Consider the following 20,573-nt stretch of genomic DNA (forward strand, 5'->3'; position numbering starts at 1 on the left):
GGAATTGGAGCCATTGGCGCACCGGACAGTCCGGTGCCCCCATCAGACCGTTGGCCCGGCCACGCGTCACGCGCGGATTGCGTGACCGACCATTGGCTCGGCCGACCGTTGGCTCACCGGACAGTCCGGTGCACCACCGGAAAGTCCGGTGAATTTTAGCCGTACGTCGTTGATCACTTCCCGAGAGCGACGACTTCGCAGTGGATGGCTCACCAGACAGTCCGGTGCACCACCGGATAGTCCGGTGATTTTTAGCCGTACACCGCCGTCGAGTCCCGAGAGCGGGTTGTTCACCGAGACTGGTCCTGGCGCACCGGACACTGTCCGGTGCACCACCGGACAGTCCGGTGCACCCAGACCGGAGCTGTATTTGGTTGTTCACTGCCAACTCTTTTCCAAATCGTTTTCTCCTGTTTCTAGCATTTAGACACAATACATTAGTCTTCAAAACAATGTACTAAGTCTAGAAGCATACCTTGCACCTTGATTTGCACTTCTTGAGCCTTTGGCACAATTTAACAATTAAACCATTTGTGTTGGCACTTAATCACCAAAATACTTAGAAATGGCCCAAGGGCACATTTCCCTTTCAATCTCCCCCTTTTTGGTGATTTATGCCAACACAACAAAAAGCAACACATAGAAGTGCAACATTAATGCAAATGAAAACAAGAATTGTTTTTGATTCAAACTTGGCATATTTGGATCATCCTTTGCCACCACTTGGTTTGTTTTTGCAAATCAACTTCAATTTCCTATTTCTAAGTCAAACACACTTGTTGAGACATAAAGAGTGGTATTCTAAGAGAAATTGATCAAAGATTCAAAAACTCCCCCTTTTTCCCATAATTAAACATTCTCCCCACAAGAGACACCCTTTTGACAAAAAGAGACACTTAGAGTATTTTGACAAATCAAAAGTTCTAACTCTACTATTTTCAAAAATTCTCAAGTGGTAGCTGATCTATTTGCTTTAGCCTTAATTTCTCCCCCTTTGGCATCAAGCACCAAAACAGAATCATTTTTGGCCCTTAAACCCCATTGTCTCACCAAAATCTTCAATTAAGAGTAAAAAGACAATAAGAGCATAGAGATGAACTTGGAATTAGTTACTCTCTTATCAGAGTGCAGTGGAAGTCTTTCATGGTCCAAGTCCACCTTTCCCTTTCAATCCACTTTTGAGACTAAAACAAGTAAACTCAATCGCAAGGTTAGTCTCAAAGTGTCAAGTTGTAGCATGCCTCCCCCTAAATAAGTGCATCACTTGCAAATGGACTTGTGAAGTCCGAGGATCATGGGTACAACTTGAGCACCATAAATAAGCAACAAAAATGCATAAAGGAACATGATCAAAGGCATAAACACATGTATGCTATAGATCAATCCAAGTTACGTGAATCTAAGACATTCAGCTCACTACGCAGCCTGCAAAAGGTTGACTCATCTAGAGGCTTGGTAAAGATATCGGCTAGCTGGTTCTCGGTGCTAACATAAAACACTTCGATATCTCCCTTTTGTTGGTGGTCTCTCAAAAAGTGATGCCGGATGTCTATGTGCTTAGTGTGACTGTGTTCAACAGGATTATCCGCCATGCGGATAGCACTCTCATTATCACATAGGAGTGGGACTTTGCTCAGATTATAGCCAAAGTCCCGGAGGGTTTGCCTCATCCAAAGTAGTTGCGCGCAACACTGTCCTACGGCAACATACTCGGCCTCAGTGGTGGATAGGGCAACGGAAGTTTGTTTCTTAGAACTCCAAGACACCAGGGACCTTCCTAAGAATTGGCACGTCCCTGATGTACTCTTCCTATCAACCTTGCATCCAGCATAATCGGAGTCTGAGTATCCAATCAAGTCAAAGGTAGACCCCTTTGGATACTAGATCTCGAAGCAAGGCTTAGCGACTAAAATATCTAAGGATTCGCTTAACCGCCACTATGTGGCACTCCCTTGGATCGGATTGAAATCTAGCACACATACATACGCTTAGCATAATATCCGGTCTACTAGTACATAAATAAAGTAAAGACCCTATCATAGACCGGTATGCCTTTTGATCAACAGACTTACCTCCTTTGTTGAGGTCGACATGTCCGTCGATTCCCATTGGAGTCTTTGTGGGCTTGGCGTCCTTCATCCCAAACCGCTTGATCAAGTCTTGCGTGTACTTCATTTGAGAGATGAAGGTGTCGTCCTTGAGTTGCTTCAGTTGGAACCCAAGGAAGTAGTTCAACTCGCCCATCATCGACATCTCAAATTTTTGAGTCATCACCCTGCTAAACTCTTCACAAGACTTTTGGTTAGTAGAACCAAATATTATGTCATCGACATAAATTTAAGTCACCATCACATGTCTTAGTGAATAAAGTTGGATCAGCTTTCGCAACCTTGAAAGCATTAGCAATTAGAAAGTCTCTAAGGCATCCATACCATGCTCTTGGGGCTTGCTTAAGTCCATAGAGCGCCTTAGAGAGCTTACACACGTGGTCGGGGTACCGTTCATCCTCAAAGCCAGGAGGTTGCTCTACGTACACCTCCTCCTTGATTGGCCCGTTGAGGAAGGCGCTCTTCACATCCATTTGGAACAACTTGAAGGAATGGTGAGCGGCATAGGCTAACAAAATGCGAATGGACTCTAGCCTAGCCACAGGAGCAAAAGTCTCCTCAAAGTCCAAACCTGTGACTTGGGCATAACCTTTTGCCACAAGTCGTGCCTTGTTCCTTGTCACCACCCCGTGCTCGTCTTGTTTGTTGCAGAACACCCACTTGGTTCCCACAACGTTTTGCTTGGGACGAGGCACCAGTATCCAAACTTCATTTCGCTTGAAGTTGTTAAGCTCTTCCTGCATGGCCAACACCCAGTCCGGATCTAGCAAGGCCTCTTCTACCCTGAAAGGCTCAATAGAAGAGACAAAAGACTAATGCTCACAAAAATTAACTAATCTAGAGCGAGTAGTTACTCCCTTGCTTATATCACCCAATATTTGGTCGACGTGATGATTCCTTTCAATCATCGCTCGGACTTGAGTTAGAGGGGTTGTGGTGCTTCTTCCTCCATTGCATGATCATCTTGTGCTCCCCCTTGATCATACGCCTCTCCTTGATGAACTTGTTCATCGTCTTGAGTTGGGGGGTGCACCATTGATGAGGAAGAAGGTTATCTTGCTCCTTTTGTTCATGTGGTCGCACATCTCCAATCGCCATGGTGCGTATTGCGGCCGTTGGAACATCTTCTTCATCTACATCATCAAGATCAACTTGCTCTCTTGGAGAGCCATTAGTCTCATCAAATACAACATCGCTAGAGACTTCAACCAAACCCGATGATTTGTTGAAGACTCTATACGCCTTTGTATTTGAGTCATAACCTAACAAAAACCCTTCTACAGCTTTGGGAGCAAATTTGGAATTCCTACCTTTCTTCACTAGAATATAACATTTACTCACAAATACACGAAAGTATGAAACTTTGGGTTTGTTACCGGTTAGTGTGGCGGAACTGCCCGAATTATTCCAACTTAAGTGCCCAAGTCCCGCCTTAGAGGCTAGACCACACTTAAATGGGAATAACCCGTCAATCCCTTGGATCTAGTCCGACGAGGCCACCGACAGGATCAAGTACCACAGTCTCACTCGATGGTGAGTCACAGAGCAAATACAATAAAGCATAAAACCATACATTAAAGAGTATTAAACATATTACATCATCATCAGATTTTTAACAAAAGTAGTCATCATTGTTCGAAGTGCAGCGGAATAAAACTAACGGTAAATAAACAGAGAGATGGCGAAGCCTGTCCCATCACTCCTCATGCTCCTCCTCAGCCAAGGCAGGGTCCCACTCGACAGTCCAACCCGGTGGCAAGATGGACGGCCAAATCACTCCAGCAACCATGTCCTCCAGAGAACCTGTAAAATTATGCCACAAGCAAGGCTGAGTATACTAATACTCAGCTAGACTTACCCGGTGTGAGGAGTCTACTCCTCTACCTCTAGACATGCAGTTGTTTGGCTGAGGGGTTTGGTTGCCAAAAGCACTAGCTGAGTTTGTAAATCAAGTTTTAGCTTTGTCAAGTTTTAGTGTGACTCTCTTAAGACTAAATGTATAGCTATCTAATCATACATGGTATCAAACATTTAGCAATCAACAACTTTTGTCACATCATCACATTTCCACTTGTTACTCAATGTAGCAGCATGGATCAAGTAGTCTCATTAGCTGCGAGAAGCAGATGATTCGAATCGAGTTTTTATCCTTGCAAGGTAAACCTAAACACAAGACGTGGCGAGGCACTCCGTCCCCATCGATTCCCCGTCAGAAGAGAGGGGCTCACCGCCTTGGCGTACAATGCCTCACTGACCCGACTGCCGTCGTGCAGTGACCGCACTTGTACCCACCATAACCGGAATGGGAGACCACGTCTCAGGTCGCATGAGGAGGGCAATCTGCTGCCAGGTTCACTCAGGTACTAGGCTTACCGATTTACCATATTTCTCGGCATATGTTTAGTACGTTCAAACGCTTGACTCACGGTACCACACCATAATCCTTATTCAAATTTTTATCCTGTAGACAACCAATCCCCATGGATTGTTGCCCACAATTCAACCTCGTTATGATATGAAAATGAGTACAACAAATTCTTGACCTCGCGCGAGTGCTAGAAAAATCACTCGACTTTTACCGAGATCCCTATTTAGTAAAGCAGCTACTCGGCCTAGCATACTAGTATCCATCACAAAAGGATTCCTGAGATCATGCAACTAGGGTTTCAAACAACTCCTACACTTAAGTGCACATTCAATCCTACAATCAAAGTGTAGTAAAATTGCATAATAAATAGGTTATGCATAGAACCGGGGCTTGCCTTCCAAAGCTGGGGCAGGCTCTGGTGCTGGATCCGGGGCTACCTCCTGAGCAACTCCTTGCTCCGGCACGAGGACGTACTCTCCGTCAGTGAGGTTGCAATCTATCGAATGCAATGAATAAGAATATGTATGCCATGATTATGCAGGATTTAGTAAACATTAAGCTAAGTGAAAGAAAACTAAGTTAGTTTAGTAACTTAGGGTTTCTTGGTCATACGTGGCTCTTAGTGGTGTATGCTTATCAATTTAGGTTTGGGCTTTGTTAGGGATAAGCATAGTGGATTGTATTTCCCTTAGATATTTTAGTGGGCAATAAAAGGGGTTTTGCTGGTTGGGTTAGGGTGACATTAATCTCCACTATTAATTTCCCTTTTTCATTTTCTATTTATGAATTGTAGGGTGGGTTTGAACTACAACAGTGGTTTAACTTTGTTGCAAAAATTCTATAAAAATTACAGTGGGTTACTAGTTGTTACTGTAATTTGTCCTATAAATTTGAGGTGGTTACTGATTCAGATACTACTTGTGCAAAATTAACAAGGATAAGTTTTCAAAGGGAACTTTACACTATAGCTATGATTTAATTGAGGTTTCTATACCAAATTTTATTTTTGTCCAGATACATAGGTGATATTAGGCCTTTGTGTTAAAAATCACAGAAAAAGGCCTACTCGATATTTAGTTGTGAATTTCTAAATTTTTATGCCAAAAAGATGTTTATAACTAACTTGTTATTTGAAAAATGTCAAACAACAGATTTCATATTTTTCCTATGTTCATAATAACAAAATATTAGTTATCCCAAGGTTTGGGGTGTTTTCTTTTTGGGGTTATTTTTCTAGGGTTTTTCTAAGTTTTCCTGGTTTCCCTAAAATAAAAGGTATCTCATTTATTCTGTACTAAAAAAGGGTATAATAAATTTTTCTAGTGAACTATACTGAATAAGTAAACTAACAAAAATGTGGGTGCTCCCTATTTCTTTATTTAAACCACCTTTAATATTTTCTCTAACTTTAAGTAAAAAGTGTTTTAAATGGCAAATCCTATTTTAATGGGGTGTACAGAAGGGTTTATTATTTTTAAATAGGTTAGGAATTGATTAAGTATCTCTCCAAATTTTCTTAACCCTAGTAAAATAGTGTAACTATTTTTCCTTATTTCTTTTAGCTCATGACCAGTTAATCATTTAAATCAAAACTTTAAAGTTTTCTGTAACACTTAGGGGTTTTATATTTTTCCTAAGTAGTTTACATTATTTAGGATCTGGCAAAATTGGTTTGACTCGATTTGGGTAAACCAAACTGAAGTTATGAATTTTTCAAATTCTGTTTGGATTTAAATCAGAATATTTTAAAAGGTTTCCTGGAAAACTACTTTGCACCGAAGACCCTGGGTTCCTTTTAAATCAATCCATTCATTTCTATCCCTGCGCTACTATTCCCTTGAGTCACTGACAGCGCACAAAACCCCCTGGCCTTTTCTTCTTCTTCCCCGAGGTCCCTCCCCTTATGCAAACAGTACCCGCGGAAAGGAAAAGGGCGGCGCGGCTTACCGGCGGTAAGAGAGGTCCGGCGAGGGGCGGGGTTGGCTTCGGAAGGTCCTGGCGGTCACAGCGAGGTACGACTCGACAGCGGTGGTGGCCGGAATCGGCCGGTCCACGTGCGCAGGCGGGTGATCTTGTCGGCGGCAGGTGTTCCAGCTGAACCACGGTGATCTAGTTCAATTGAATGGCACGATGAGCTCCACAGGATGGCGTAGAGGCTATGTGCGCAAGGAATCGAAGAATGGGGCAGAGGCTTACCTGGTCTACGTTCACCGGCGGTCGGGTGAAGTCCGGCGACCGTGGACTGGCCTCTCCGGCGAGACAAAGTCCGATTCCTTGCTCGGGGAGCTTCACCGAGGCATGCACGGTCTCTTCCGAGGGTCGGGCGTGGCTAGGAAGGGCTCTGCAGACCAGTCTATGGTGGCGGGGGATCGGGTGGCCGCAGGCACACCGTTTGCAAGGCAAACGCCGGTGGTCTCTGGCTCCGGTGAGGTCGAGCGTGCGCGGGGGAGTACGGTCGACGTCTAAGGAGGCTTTATAGGCGCGGGCACGAGCAACGGCGCCGGCTTGGCTTTGGCGCGACGCGGGGCACGTGGGGCTGCGTGCGGGCGTGCTCTGGCGAGCTCAGAGCACGTCGAACACGTGGCTCTTTGCTTCTGCTCGTGTTCTTCCCTCTGCTGAGCGGCCAAAACGTGCGAATCTTGCCATAAGACTTGTGAGAGATCTCTTCCCTACACCTAGGGCTACCTAGTTCATGTGAGTTCCAAGGGGAGATGTGGTCGGGCTAGAGAGATATGGGGGTGAGAAGTTGTCTCTGTCCTAGCTGTCCAAACCGAGACAAAACTTGTGCCAAGTCATGTCAAACGACTTTGAGTTTGGTTCAAACTTCTCCAGGGTGTTCTAGAGGTATTTTGGCGCCACTTTGTCAATTGGGCCATTTGGTTTTAAGTTTGGGATCAAGGTGAACATGTTTGATCTTTGGAAAGGGGGTGGTTTTGGACTTAGGAGAACTCTGTTTTTTCCTTTGTGCTCACCCCTTGGGTGGATCTTTTGGGGTTTTTCTGAATACTTTTTAGGGTCACTTTCTTACTATCATTTGTGGGGTATCAAGTGTGCTACATCTTTTATAATTGACCCAAGTCATGATCATGTGGTTTTCATACCCTTTTGTTCATGCTTACTTCTAGTGCTCCACTTGTCCAAAAGGGGTTTGAATTAGGGCTTGGGCAATTCTCCCCATTATATGTGCATAACAAGCCAAGGTATGACTTTTAAGGTGGGTTGCACTTACTTAGGATCTTGAGCTCCATCTTTGGTGTACTTTTTCCCAACTTAAGTCACATGTGATGATGGCTTACTTATGTAGTCTTGAGTGAAAATCCTAAGTAACACCTGGGGTGTTACAGTTAGAAGCTCATACGAAGTCTTCTTGAGGAGGCGATGAAGGTAGACCCGGTTTATGGCGTGGCAAGCCGTGTTCACGGCTTCCGACCAAAACTGCTCGGGCGTCTTGAACTCTCCAAGCATCGTCCTTGCCATGTCTATGAGCGTCCTGTTCTTCCTCTCTACCACACCGTTTTGTTGTGGTGTGTAGGGAGAGGAGATTTCATGCTTGATTCCTTCATCCTCAAGGTACTCCTCCACTTGAAGGTTCTTGAACTCGGACCCATTGTCGCTCCTTATCTTCTTCACCTTGAGCTCAAATTCATTTTGAGCTCTCCTTAGGAAGCGCTTGAGGGTCCCTTGGGTTTCAGATTTATCTTACAAAAAGAATACCCAAGTGAAGCGGGAAAAGTCATCAACAATAACAAGACCATACTTACTTCCCCCGATGCTGAGGTAGGCGACGGGTCCGAAGAGGTCCATATGAAGTAGCTCCAAGGGTCTTGATGTGGTCATCACATTTTTGCTATGATGAGTACTTCCCACCTGTTTACCTACCTACTTGACAAGCTGCACAAGGTCTATCTTTTTCGAAAGATACATTTGTTAGACCTAACACATGTTCTCCCTTTAGAAGTTTGTGAAGGTTCTTCATCCCCACATGTGCTAGACGGCGATGCCACAGCCAGCCCATGCTAGTCTTATCAATTAAGCATGCATCTAGACCGGCCTCTTTCTTTGCAAAATCAACTAAATAGAGTTTGTCGTCTAGTACACCCTTAAAAGCTAATGAACCATCACTCCATCTAAAGACAGACACATCTACATTAGTAAATAAGCAATTATAACCCATATTACAAAGTTGACTAACGTACAACAAGTTGTACCCGAGCGATTCAACTAAAAACACATTAGAGATGGAATGCTCGGATGAAATAGCTATTTTTCCTAGTCCTTTAACCTTGCCTTCATTCCCGTCACCGAATATGATTGAATCTTGGGAATCTTTGTTCTTGACGTAGGAGGTGAACATCTTCTTCTCCCCCGTCATATGGTTTGTGCATCCGCTGCCAATAATTCAGCTTGAGCCCCCAGATGCATAAACCTGCAAGGCAAATTAGGCTTGGGTTTTAGGTACCCAACTCTTGTTGGGTCCTACAAGGTTAGTAACAATAGCCTTAGGGACCCAAATGCAAGTTTTATCTCCTTTGCATTTTGCCCCTAATTTCCTAGCAACCACTTTCTTATTTTTACATTGAAGTACAAAATCAGTGTTGCAAGCATATATAATAGTAGCATTTTCATTATGCATTTTCCTAGGCATATGAACAACATTTCTCCTAGGCATATGATGAATAACATTTGTCCTAGGCATATCTCTACTATGCACATAGGAAGAACTTGAAGCAATCATGGCATTTGAATCATAAGCATTACAACTCCTATCATGATGAACATTTCTAGAAAATTTCATATCATAAATAAATGCATGATTCTTTTGATTACTACTGGCCATAGGAGCCTTCCCTTTTTCCTTGTTGAAAATGGGAGCTCTTTGGCTTGTTAAGTTCTTGGCTTCCCTTTGAAAGCCAAGACCATCCTTAATAGAGGGGTGTCTACCAATAGTATAGGCATCCCTTGCAAATTTTAGTTTATCAAAGTCATTCTTGCTAGCCTTAAGTTGGGCATTAAGACTAGCCACTTCATCATTTAATTTGGAAATGGAAATTAAGTGTTCACTACAAGCATCAACATTAAAATCCTTACACCTATTGCAAATCACAACATGTTCTACACAAGAGCTTGATTTATTAGTTATTTCTAACTTAGTATTCAAGTCATCATTAACACTCTTTAAGCTAGAAATAGATTCATGGCATGTAGATAACTCACATGAAAGCATTTCATTTCTTTTAACTTCTAAAGCAAGAGAATTTTGCGAACTTACAAATTTATCATGCTCTTCATATAAAAGATCCTCTTGCTTTTCTAACAATCTATTCTTCTCATTCAAAGCATCAATTAATTCATTGATTTTATCAATTTTAGTTCTATCTAAACCTTTGAATAAGCTTGCGTAGTCTACTTCATCATCACTAGACTCATCATCACTTGAAGAAGCATATGTAATGGTACTTCGAGTACTTACCTTCTTCTCCTTTGCCATGAGGCAGGTGTGATGCTCGTTGGGGAAGAGAGCCGACTTGTTGAAGGCTGAGGCGGCGAGTCCTTCGTTGTCGGAGTCGGACGAGGAGCAATCCGAATCCCACTCCTTTCCAAGGTGTGCCTCGCCCTTCGCCTTTTTGTAGGTCTTCTTCTTTTCCCACTTTCCGCTCTTTCCTTGTTCCTGGTCACTATCATTGTCGGGACAGTTAGCAATAAAGTGACCAATCTTACCACACTTGAAGCAGGAGTGTTTTCCCTTCGTCTTGCTCTTGTTGGGATGCTCCTTGCGACCTTTGAGCGCCGTCTTGAAGCGCTTGATGATGAGTGCCATTTCATTCTCATTTAGCTCGGCCGCCTCAACTTGCGCCACCTTGCTAGGTAGCGCCTCCCTGCTACTTGTTGCTTTGAGAGCAATGGTTTGAGGCTCGTGGATTGGGCCATTCAACGCCTCATCAACATATCTTGCCTCCTTGATCATCATTCGCCAGCTTACAAACTTTCCGAGTATTTCCTCGGGCGTCATCTTGATGTACCTAGGATTCTCACGAATAGAGTTTACGAGATGAGGATCAAGGACAGTGAAGGACCTTAGCATAAGTCGGACGACGTCGTGGTCCGTCCATCTCGTGCTTCCATAGCTTCTTATCTTGTTGACCAGGGTCTTGAGCCTATTGTACGTTTGAGTTGGCTCTTCTCCCCTCATCATCGTGAACCTTCCTAGTTCGCCTTCCACCAACTCCATCTTGGTGAGCATGGTGGCGTTGTTCCCCTCATGCGAGATCTTGAGGGTGTCCCAGATCTGCTTGGCGTTATCCAAGCCGCTCACCTTATTGTATTCTTCCCTGCACAAGGATGCTAAAAGAACAGTAGTAGCTTGTGCATTTTTATGGATTTGTTCATTGATGAACATACAATTATCCGAACTATCAAATTGCATTCCATTTTATACTATCTCCCATATACTTGGATGAAGAGAGAACAAATGGCTACGCATTTTGTGACTCCAAAATCCGTAGTCCTCTCCATCAAAGTGTGGAGGTTTACCAAAAGGAATGGAAAGCAAATGAGTATTGGAATTTTGCGGAATACGAGAATAATCGAAAGTAAAGTTTGAGTTAACTGTTTTCTTTTTCTCCTCGTATTCATCGTCTTTTTGAGAAGAAGAAGATTCGTCGCTGTCGTAGTAGACAATCTTCTTGATGTGCCTCTTCTTCTTTCCATCCTTCTTCTTTTGACTCGAGCCGGAGTCATTGGCTTTGTCGTCCCTCGGCTCGTTGAAGATGGACTCCTTCTCATTGTCGTTGACCACCATCCCCTTTCCCTTAGGATCCATCTCTTCGGGCGATTTGTCCCTTTCGTGAAGAGAATGGCTCTGATACCAATTGAGAGCACCTAGAGGGGGGTGAATAGGTGATCCTATAAAAACTTGAAACTTATAGCCACAAAACTTGGTTAAGTGTTAGTAGGCTAAATAGCGAGCTCTTATGAACACATGTATCACAGAAAAGCAATCACAAAAGACACACGAGTTATCCCGTGGTTCGTGTAAAGCCCAAAATTGGTAGAAGGAAAAAAATAATAAAATAAATAAATAAATATATTTGTAATAAGGTTTTGAGATTTTTTTTACCTTTGAAGTTTATTATGACCTTTTCTTTTAAAATACTCATGTAACAAATAAATGAATAAAAGAGTGGGCATCTCATACTTATGAATTTGTTGTGATACATTTTATTTGACCTCAAATCACAAATGAAAATGTAAAATAGAAACAAAAAAATTGTAATACTCATTTATTACTTCTAGAATTTGAAAAGAAAGAAGGAGGATAAATAATAATATTATAATTAGTGGGATTAATATTCACATTAGGATGGTAATTAATAATTGGAAATCTGAAACATAAACCAGGATTTTAAGGGTTAATTCGAATCTTTAAATTTGGAACTTTAAAAGAAATGGAAAAGAAAAAGAAAAAACAAATAAATAACAAAAGCGCTTTGGGCTCAAACTGCTTCCACCGACCCATTTCACCTGCGTCTCCAGTCCAGTCCAATCACCAGCACCGCGTGGACCTCTGTCGGTGGGTCGCTCTTGCCAGCTTCTCATGCGCTTTTCTCTCCACGACAATCACTTGCTCTATAGGCCCGGTTCGTCAGCGCTTATCCCCTTCCCAGGTCCGACTCAATCTAAACAGACGCGGCGAGCTCCTCTACAGGAAGCGAACTCCGTGACAAACTCAAGAAGATCCCGCGGGTTCCGCCTGATTTCTGCGCGCGCGTTTCGGAGGGCCGGTACGATGCTGGGCCTGTAAAGTACAGATCGCTGCGAACGCCTGTACCAATCCAGTAGCCATGGCTTGCAGAGTTGGGGGAGAGAAAGAGATCGTGCGCCTATGCGGATCCTCAACGAGTGTGTGATGGTTGGCCTCGGTTCATTGATCGACGGGGGGGAATTGGAGCTCAGTGTCGTGGTGGTGCTCGTCAACTCTAACCCGGTCACCATCTTGGCCGACTCGGGCCTCACCGTCGACCCCCCGACATGTTCCTCCCTCGATGCCGAGTCCTCCCATCTCTCCTCCCTCCCCATGCATGCGAACAGCCCTCAGCTGCATCAGCCAAAGCGGTGGTCGCGGCGATGTGCCGCTACTCGAACACCAGAGTACGGCAACAGCGGCAAATGGAGGTGGTGGCCGAAGAGATGGGCATGGACCGTCTCTACGTCATGGACGGAAGCTTCGGCAGCACGATATCAGGTAAGACAGCTCTCGGGCGTTCTTCTTTCCCCGCTACTGGTGACCGTGTTCTGGGTGGAGAATCAAGCACCGGTGTGCGGTCAGGTTGATCCTATGGCAACACCGTCGTGGCTTGTGGCTCCATCGTCGGGGTCTCGGCGTTGGAGAAGAACTGGGCATTCAGTTGGGGAAGAGGGACGCGTGGCCATCTGAAATAAGATGAACGCTCTATATTAAATGAGGAGGATGAACACGCCTTGGCCGTTGATCGACCGATGTGTGCTTTTGATTAGCTTGAGACACCCTTTCGGTTGGGAGAATCGTGGCCGTGCGTCGCTGATCGGATGGATCCATTGTGATCTCGGTTTCTTTAAATCCGTACCCTTGATCGTTGATCCAAGGATGGCCGATGTATACCGGTTCACATAATACGCTAATCTAATCTGTGCCGTTCAACTGTGATCCGATGGATGAGATCCGAGGATAGCCCTTCGGGCTGGGAAGTTTTCAAAAGAAACCTTAAGTCTTTAATGAATCAACCCGCCATCCGTGCGGGGAGAATATGAGTCTTGGGAGAAATTGCGAGTTAGCCCCTGACATCATAAGAAATATTGTGCCCAGTCCTGAACCCTTAAAAATTCTGAATTAATAAAGAAAATAAGTTTTTAGTATAAAAATTAATTCATAAACTTGTTTAATTCATATTTAATTCATTCTAACTCCGAATTGACCCATTCCAGTTTCTATAATTTTGTAATATTACCGTTTATCATTTAATACCACTGTTTATCCATGAAACTAGAATTAAAATCGTTCATTTGGATTAATCTATTCTAAGCACGAAATAAATTCAGAAATTCATAACTTAATAATCGTAACTCCGAATTTAGAGGTTCTTGTTTCTACGATCTCGTAGTTTCACGTAGATCATTATTATGTAGTTTGTTCTTATGTTTGGTGTGATATTAATTTTGTCTATACCATGTTTGTTTGTATTGCAACGACTAGCAGTGAGGTCACGTGTCATCTGAAGAGCAAGTTGGTACTTGGAATCTCAAGTCCCAAGCAAGTTGTGCCCTTGATCACTTCTTTTTACCCACTCATGTTCTAATTAATCATAATGATCTGCATAGGTTAATTTTGATGGGACCCAATAGGTTACCCTAGTTTGTCTATCTTTATACCTTGTTTACCACTGAACTTTTTGGGTAGTACTTGCTAGTGCTTTATGTGGTTTTGGGTATGAAGATACATTATTCATGATCACACTGTTATTATCTGTTTATTATTACTGTTCATGATAAGATCATTATGTTAATTGGAACATGGAGCGACCACCCGGGAAAACAGTGCTACCACAAGGGTTTAATGGGACGCCCTTGGCTGATTAATTAGGAAAGCTAGTGGAAGACTACCTTACCCGAAAGGGGCAAGGGCAGTAGGTGAGTGGTCAGTGTAGGGAGGCCCTTGGGATCATTTTGCTGTGATGGCGATCATGCGAGGGATCCCTGCATTGGAGCTTCCTATAAACTGTAGCGGGTTTTCTGAAGCTAGTGGAACTTTGTAAAGGCCTCGTAGTGTTACCCTGCCTCGCCTCCTCGGTAGAGGTGTATGGGAAATCGCGATCCCTTGGTAGATGGGTAACATGACTTGTGGGTAAAGATGCGCAACCTCTGCAGAGTGTAAAACTGGTATACTAGCCGTGCTCACGGTCATGAGCAGCTCGGACCCTCACATGATTAACTTATGGAACTAAATTCAATTTGTCATATGCATTGCATCGCAGGTGATGTTACTTCTGTTCTACTATTTAATTGGGTTGGTATTTACTTATACTTAGTAATTGCTAATAAAACGTTGACCAACTTTAAAAGCAATGCTCAGCTCTAACCATCCTCTTTGGTAAGCCTTACACTTCATGTGAGCTCCCACTTTTGGCGAGTTCATGCACATTATTCCCCACAACTTGTTGAGCGATGAACGTATGTGAGCTCACTCTTGCTGTCTCACACCCCCCACAGGTCAAGAACAGGTACCACAGGATGAGGCGCATGGAGGATGTTGCGATGTGTTTGTGAGAGGTCTAGGTCGTCGTCTCCCAGTCAACTTTGGGTTGCTGGACCGTTGTCTCCTTATAATGTAATTATTTATTTTGTATAGAACTCCTATTATATAGTAAAGATGTGACATTCGATCCTGTGCCATGATTCATCATATGTGTGAGACTTGGTCCCAGCACACCTGGTGATTATGTTCGCGCCCGGGTCTTGGTGCCCCGAAACCCGGGTGTGACAGAAGTGGTATCAGAGCAATGTTGACTGTAGGACGAAACCTAGATAGAACTGGACAACCCTTATTTACTTACCTCTGCTACTCTGATTCAATTCTAAACTTTTCTTAATCTTTTCTCATCTATTTCTGATTTACTCTGATTACTCTTACCTTTTTCTTCTAAAGACAAACTTGGATTTCACACTTTGAAATCATGTGCTTAAAGTGACTTTTAGGAATAGGAGAACCAATTCTTAGGTACAAAAACAAAACTATTTTGTACATATTTGTATGCTTGAATGTTTGTTCTTATGATACTTGTCTGATTTGGATCTTTGATTGAGTGTGATGAGTTGTGGAGTAAGGTCCACAATTACATCTACATATACATATTGGCATAAATATAAATAAATAAAATTCATAAGATAACGAAACAACCTAGATTATCCTAATTAAAATATATCTAGCGTAATAACTCCATCTTATCTTAAAAGACTCTCTTATCTTAATGGATTCATCTTATCTTGAAAAGATTTTATTCCATCCTAATAGATCCAACTGACCTCAAAGGATTCTATCTTATCCTTATGAATTCACCTTGCCCTAATTAGCATATTTATCCTACTCTAGAATAACAACCATGAGCTAATCCGGAATTTATTTAGATCTTATCTAGTCTAAAATAATCATATCAATTTATTTCTAGATCTGACCTAATCTGACCTAACGAAGGCTAACCTTAGGTTGAACTAATCTAAATTGAGTTACTTAAACAAGTTAGTTAGTACTGATGAAATAGGTTAGACCCTACTAGCCATGTGTTAACTTAACTTAGTACATTGGACCAACTCAACCATGAGCAAAAGATCTAACCCAACCAATAGAGTCAGGATGGATTGCATAATCTATCAATCCTCACCTAAAACAAACTTTTGACCTACATCATGTAGTCTATCTCACCCATATCTATCTTAACCATATTCCCTGACCCCGATGATATACACTAACCTCGAATCAATAAGACCAAGACTAGAGAAGGAAAGATCAACCTCGTCAAGGAAGGAGAGAAGTCAAACTTGATCTTCATATGAATTACCACCCAACACGGAGTTCTTTCTGACCGGAAACTTTCTTACCCAAGGCTATTATTTTCCTAACCTATCCATCTCTTATATCCTACATAATAAGTAGCTGGATACCTATACTCTCCTAATTACACATTATGGACTAAAAAAATGTGAGACTCTGAATTTTTGAACCAATTAGAAATTAAAGGCTAAAAGCATAAACCAATTCTTCTATGTCCCTTTTCTTACAAATCTCGAGGACGAGATTTCTGTTAAGGGGGGTAGGATTTGTAAAGCCCAAAATTGGTAGAAGGAAAAAAATAATAAAATAAATAAATAAATAAATATATTTGTAATAAGGTTTTGAGATTTTTTTTACCTTTGAAATTTATTACGACCTTTTCTTTTAAAATACTCATGTAACAAATAAATGAATAAAAGAGTGGGCATCTCATACTTATGAATTTGTTGTGATACATTTTATTTGACCTCAAATCACAAATGAAAATGTAAAATAGAAACAAAAAATTGTAATACTCATTTATTACTTCTAGAATTTGAAAAGAAAGAAGGAGGATAAATAATAATATTATAATTAGTGGGATTAATATTCATATTAGGATGGTAATTAATAATTGGAAATCTGAAACATAAACCAGGATTTTAAGGGTTAAATCGAAACTTTAAATTTGGAACTTTAAATGAAATGGAAAAGAAAAAGAAAAAACAAATAAATAACAAAAGCGCTTTGGGCCCAAACTGCTTCCACCGACCCATTTCACCTGCGTCTCCAGCCCAGTCCGATCACCAGCACCGCGTGGACCTCTGTCGGTGGGTCGCTCTTGTCAGCTTCTCATGCGCTTTTCTCTCCACGGCGATCACTTGCTCTACAGGCCCGGTTCGTCAGCGCTTATCCCCTTCCCAGGTCTGACTCAATCTAAACAGACGCGACGAGCTCCTCTACAGGAAGCGGACTCCGTAACAAACTCAAGAAGATCCCGTGGGTTCCGCCTGATTTCTGCGCGCGCGTTTCGGAGGGCCGGTACGATGCTGGGCCTATAAAGTACAGATCGCCGCGAACGCCTGTACCAATCCAGTAGCCATGGCGTGCAGAGCTGGGGGAGAGAAAGAGATCGTGCGCCTGTGCAGATCCTCAACGAGCGTGTGATGGTTGGCCTCGGTTCATTGATCGACGGGGGGGGGGGGGGAATTGGAGCTCAGTGTCGTGGTGGTGCTCGTCAACTCCAACCCGATCACCATCTTGGCCGACTCGGGCCTCGCCGTCGACCCCTCGACACGTTCCTCCCTCGTCGCCGAGTCCTCTCATCTCTCCTCCCTCCCCATGCACGCGAACAGCCCTCTGCTGCAGCAGCCAAAGCGGTGGTCGCGGTGATGTGCCGCTACTCGTACACCAGAGTACGGCAACAGCGGCAAATGGAGGTGGTGGCCGCAGAGATGGGCATGGACCGGCTCTACGTCATGGACGGAAGCTTCTGCAGCACGATATCAGGTAAGACAGCTCTCGGGTGTTCTTCTTTCACCGCTACTGGTGACCGTGTTCTAGGTGGAGAATCGAGCACCGGTGTGCGGTCGGGTTGATCCTATGGCAACACCGTCGTGGCCTGTGGCTCCATCGTCGGGGTCTCGGCGTTGGAGAAGAACTGGGCATTCAGTTGGGGAAGAGGGACGCATGGCCATCTGAAATAAGATGAACGCTCTAGATTAAATGTGGAGGATGAACACGCCTTGGCCGTTGATCGACCGATGTGTGCTTTTGATTAGCTTGAGACACCCTTTCGGTTGGGAGAATCCTGGCCGTGCGTCGCTGATCGGATGGATCCATTGTGATCTCGGTTTCTTTAAATCCGTACCCTTGATCGTTGATCCAAGGATGGCCGATGTATACCGGTTCACATAATACGCTAAGACCCTCACATAATCTCGGTTTCTTTAAATCCGTACCCTTGATCGTTGATCGGATGGGTAAAGATGCGCAACCTCTGCAGAGTGTAAAACTGCTATACTAGCCATGCTCACGGTCATGAGCAGCTCGGACCCTCACATGATTAACTTATGGAACTAAATTCAATTTGTCATATGCATTGCATCGCAGGTGATGTTACTTCTGTTCTACTATTTAATTGGGTTGGTATTTACTTATACTTAGTAATTGCTAATAAAACTTTGACCAACTTTAAAAGCAATGCTCAGCTCTAACCATCCTCTTTGGTAAGCCTTACACTTCACGTGAGCTCCCACCTTTGGCGAGTTCATGCACATTATTCCCCACAACTTGTTGAGCGATGAACGTATGTGAGCTCACTCTTGCTATCTCACACCCCCCACAGGTCAAGAACAGGTACCACAGGATGAGGCGCATGGAGGATGCTGCGATGTGTTTGTGAGAGGTCTAGGCCGTCGTCTCCCAGTCAACTTTGGGTTGCTGGACCGTTGTCTCCTTATAATGTAATTATTTATTTTGTATAGAACTCCTATTATATAGTAAAGATGTGACATTCGATCCTGTGCCATGATTCATCATATGTGTGAGACTTGGTCCCAGCAGACCTGGTGACTATGTTCGCGCCCAGGTCTTGGTGCCCCGAAACCCGGGTGTGACAGTTCGGCCAAGTACAACACTTGCCTACTCCATGTTGTGGCGTCCCAATGGACGAGGGTTGCACTCAACCCCTTTCAAGTGATCCAAGGATCCACTTGAATACCACAGTGTTTCTTCCTTTCACTATATCCTGTTCGCGAGGAATCTCCACAACTTGGAGCCTCTTGCCCTTACAAATGATGATCACAAAGAAGCACGGATGTAAGGGAGGGAAAAGCAACACACACAAGTCTCAAAAGCAACAGCTCAAACACGCACACTAGTCACAACTTGAGCTCTAAGTTCACACACGGAGTTCTCAACACAAGAGGAGCTCAAATTGCTATCACAAAGAATCAAATGTGCTAGAATGAAGACTTGGTGCTTAGAGATGATCAAAGAATTCTTGGTATACTCCTCCATGCGCCTAGGGGTCCCTTTTATAGCCCCAAGGCAGCTAGGAGCCGTTGAGAGCAATCCAGGAAGGCAATTCTTGCCTTCTGTCGGGTGGCGTACCGGACAGTCTGGTGCGCCACCGGACAGGCACTGTTCACTGTCCGAACAGATTGCTTTCCTAATTTGGTGTAGCTGACCGTTGAGGAATTGGAGCCGTTGGTGCACCGGACTGTCCGGTGCCCCCATCAGACCGTTGGCCCGGCCACGTGTCACGCGCGGATTGCGCGGCCGACCGTTGGCTCACTGGACAGTCCGGTGCACCACCGGACAGTCTGGTGAACTTAAGCCGTACGTCGTTGATCACTTCCCGAGAGCGACGACTTCATTGTGGATGGCTCACCGGACAGTCTAGTGCACCACTGGACAGTCCGGTGATTTATAGCCGTATACCGCCGTCGAGTCCCGAGAGCGGGCTGTTCACCGAGACTGGTCCTGGCGCACCGGACAGTCCGGTGCACCCAGACCGAAGTTGTATTTGGCTGTTCACTGCCAACTCTTTTCCAAATCATTTTCTCCTGTTTCTAGCACTTAGACACAATACATTAGTCTTCAAAACAATGTACTAAGTCTAGAAACATACCTTGCACCTTTATTTGCACTTCTTGAGCCTTTGGCACAATTTAACACTTAAACCATTTGTGTTGGCACTTAATCACCAAAATACTTAGAAATGGCCCAAGGGCACATTTCCCTTTCAGAAAGACTGACAGGGCTTTCCATTTCTAACTAATCTAGCGACCTATGGTCACATTGCTTTGATACCACTTCTGTCACACCTGTTTCCAAAGGGGCAGAGCCGGGTGCATAACATATGTGTGCCAGGATCTATTTCCACACATATGTTGACGTCACAAGTGTAATATATCAAAAGAACAATGCATAAGAGCGTAAATAAAGATTTTATTAACATATTACACTTCGAACAGACATAATGTCTTAACCTTTATTCATCAAAGTACAGCGAAACATGGACATCCATCCACAGGAAGATGACCGGGATATCACTAGACTAGCATCCATGGTGCTCAACAACTTCATCTGCAAACTTATAATCAAAATTTAAGCAAGGGTGAGCTCACTTATGGTCGGGGCTCAGCAAGTGGGGGAAGAACTAATGCAAGTTTAACAAGATGAGGCTAAGGTTGAGCGGTATGCATTTTAGTTGGTCAACATTTTATTAACAACACCTGTCTTACTAATAAGTGTGAATCCCAAGTATTCCCATTAAACAAAGGTATAAGAGTATATCAAAAACACTTAAGTGAAACCACTTAAGCATACCATTGGCAGATCATCGGATCTCGATTTATTTCCATCTTCAAGTTCAATTATCATGTGAGGAGTCCAGGCTGCTCGTAACCATGAGCACTGCTGATATATCAGTTTTACAATCTACAGAGGTGGTGCATCTTTTCCCATGAGTCACGATTCCCTTTTAGCCCGGGTTAGCTAGACTCGTATTCACTTCCGAGGTGAATGGCTA

Source organism: Zea mays, chromosome 7 (genome assembly GCF_902167145.1).
Source record: "Zea mays cultivar B73 chromosome 7, Zm-B73-REFERENCE-NAM-5.0, whole genome shotgun sequence".
In the NCBI taxonomy this organism is placed as follows: domain Eukaryota; kingdom Viridiplantae; phylum Streptophyta; class Magnoliopsida; order Poales; family Poaceae; genus Zea; species Zea mays.